This window comes from Tenrec ecaudatus, chromosome 1 (assembly GCF_050624435.1).
Source record: "Tenrec ecaudatus isolate mTenEca1 chromosome 1, mTenEca1.hap1, whole genome shotgun sequence".
In the NCBI taxonomy this organism is placed as follows: Eukaryota; Metazoa; Chordata; class Mammalia; order Afrosoricida; family Tenrecidae; genus Tenrec; species Tenrec ecaudatus.
The window spans coordinates 211,610,710-211,613,860 of record NC_134530.1 but is presented as its reverse complement, the minus strand read 5'-3'; the positions used below and the strand labels follow the sequence as shown (position 1 = coordinate 211,613,860).

The window sequence follows — 3,151 nt, the reverse complement described above, 5'->3', positions numbered from 1 at the left end:
AAGTCAATGCCCCTTGTTTTATATATTAATATATTTACATATATACATGTCTCTTTATACCCCTCTCTATAGCATTAGTTGTCTTAATTTAAAAAATCTAAAACTCATATTGTTTATGTTTTTCCATGTTTTCATTTTTTATTTGTGAAAAAATCATTTAAACTAATGTATCATGTTCTATACATATTTAATAATCTTTCCATTCAAAGGAATAAAATTCAACAGCAACTTCAGCAAAAACCAAAACCAAACACGCACTATAGAATGGATGCTGGCTAATAGTGAACATGTTAGACAGGGTTCTCTAGAAAAACAAAACCCGGACACTTATGATTTTATATAGAGGAATAGATAGAACACTGATAAATAAACAGCTAATTAGTACACAGAACAGTACAGAGGGCCCAGTTCAACTCATTTCCATGAGTCAGTTAATATACTTGTAGTCTTTCAACTAACGAAGGCTGCTGGGTGTAAGTCAGAGAAGCAGACAGCTGAGTCTTCTATAGAGCAATACAAGCAGTCTGGCCACAGGCAGCTAACAGCAGGCCAGGTCATCAACAGTCAGCCATATAACAGGGTCTGGCAGTCCCCAGCTTAAATGATGTATACACCAGCAGTGTGGCAAAGCAGGTCTCGAAGGAACCTCAAATTATAATGACACGGACCATGGATTGGGTGTCCCACAGGTAGTGTAGCTCACAAGCTGTGGCAGAGAACTAACTAAAGCAGCTGGTCTGATAATCAGAAAACAAGAGACAAAAAGGTGAGGCTCGCTGAGCCATTTATCTCTTTGCCCTTCAATTAAACTTCAACCGTACTACTCCAACTTGGGTTTAATGGCCAGGTTGGCACAATAAACCTACTTATCACAGTGACCCTATAGGATAGGACAGAACTGCCCCTGTGAGTTTCTACATTAACACTTTATGAGAGTAGAATGTCTGGATTTTGTGCAGTGGAGGGTGCTGATGGTTTCGAACAGCTGACCTTGAAATTAGCAGCATAATATGTAAACTGTTGGCTACTAGGGCTCTTTAAAATATTATTTCTCTAAATATAAATACAGGCATATAAAATTTGAAATTATTGAATGAAACTGTGAAAAATAATATGACTCTTTTCTCTTTATTCCTTACATAAATACATTTTGTATTAAGAAAATATTTAAACCATTCCAAAAATTTAAAGTAAAGCAAAAAGAAATATAATTACCCAAAGTACAGTAGCTAAAATTAAAATAGAATTTATATTTAGATATTTGATTAAGCCTATCCTTATCATGTAAATTAGAAACCACAAATAACACAAATGATTTGAATACTATAATTCTAAGATTGTATAAGGATATATAAAGTAGTAATAATTACATATACAATGTTTGCATAATAAAAAGTAGAAAGATCTATTATTTATCTATTTATCTATATCCAGCATCTTTCATCAAACTATGTGACTATATATATATACACACACTCAACCAATACTATCTACTTTAATAATAAAGCTCCACTGTCATCAAGTCAATTCTAACTCATAGCAATCCAACAGAATTTCCACGGCTTTGTAAATCTTTATGGGAGCAGACAGCCTCATTTGTTCCTACTGAGCAGCTGGTGGGTGTAAACTGGTGACCTTGTGCTTAGCGGCTATATATATATATATATATATATATATATATATATATATATATATATATATATATATATATATATTACAGGGGAGAGCGCGAACGCAGTCCCCCACTACCACAAATTATGCAGTCGAGTTTCCCACATTTGGGGAAATCGCAGGGGTCAGCACATCTGGAGTGCAATGGATAAGCCTCGCCCTGGTAAAACCACCTTCGTGATCATGGTATCTCCCCTGCCAGGTAAGTATTTTAATGGCCATATTATTGTGGATTTTTTTTTCTTTTACAAGGAGTCCTACTTATGCTCAGAAGAATGCCAGCTCCAACAGCAAGTATTTTCCTTTAAAATATATTTCACTGTGAACACTGACAATGAGAAAAGTTATATTCACGGTTGCTGCGAGTTCTCTGCGTTTTCTTAATCTTGACAGTTTTAGGAGCTATCGCCAGCCTACACTAGAGTAGGTTTAAGTATCTACAGGTGTTAAATTATAAGTACCTCATGATATTTACAAATGATGGATAATAACTCTAATGAGTGGAGAAAAATCTCACATTTTCAACCACATAAAAACTATCTCTTATGTTTTACTGATGTATTATTAAAGTAATCTGTGGAGGGGCATTAGTTGCTAAGGAAACCATCTTTCATGAAGTTGTATATAAAATAGAAACTTTTTGGAAAACACATATTAAATGCACACTGTATGTTTTGTGTTTACTTTGAGTTCGTTGTAGGTAATGCTGTCTCTGGGGAATCTTTCTTTAATGGAAGTTCCAAAATTGTAGCTTGTGCATAAAAAAGAGGGGTAGAGGGGGGCGTGCATAGAGGAATTCAAAGTTTTAATACTGTAGTGGCAGAATTAAATTTGAATGTCGCAAATGTCTTGGAACAGCAAGAATTTAACTGTGCCAGAGAAAACTCTAGCAAATGACTGGCAGAATATTTTGTTTTATATTTTTCAAAATATAAATTCTTTTGAAACTGATAGTCTTAATCATGCATAGATAACTCATTTTTATTCCTACTTCAAGCTTTCTCTTAAATGAAAATATCCAAATCAAACCCACTGACATCAAGTTTATTCCAACACATCGTGACCTACTCAGGGTTTTACAACTACAATTTTGTAGGAGCAGGAAGCCTCTTCCTTCTCTGAAGAGGCAGGGGAGAGGAGGGTGGAGGGCTGTGGAACTGCTGACTTTTCAGATAGAAGCCCCACATCGATACCACAGCAGTATCGGCAGCCTTCAATGAAGACAGTTCATATTAAATGGAGAGAGTATGAGGCTCAGGAGTCCCTGTAAGCGCTAAGGAGCCTTAGAAAGGAGGTCTACCTATCTGTTTAAGGCAATTATTTTCATGAAAAGACTATTCTTTTCAAGAAAAGCAATAGACTCTGTAGAACACAATTTTACTTTTTCACAAATATGGTTTCCAAGGGGAGGAGTTAAGAGCAATTGATTTTAGTGTATTCTTAACTTTAATTTTCATTAATACAATCCTATTCTGTGTGA

The 3,151-nt window shown here is 35.1% G+C and overlaps 1 non-coding gene across 1 annotated transcript; it reads right to left on the bottom strand.

Annotated features, from left to right (window-relative positions):
• Positions 1–1,717: 1,717 nt before the first annotated feature.
• Positions 1,718–1,881, bottom strand: LOC142437771 (U1 spliceosomal RNA). Its single transcript, XR_012782292.1, has one exon. It is a non-coding gene; the product is annotated as a U1 spliceosomal RNA (small nuclear RNA).
• Positions 1,882–3,151: the final 1,270 nt, after the last annotated feature.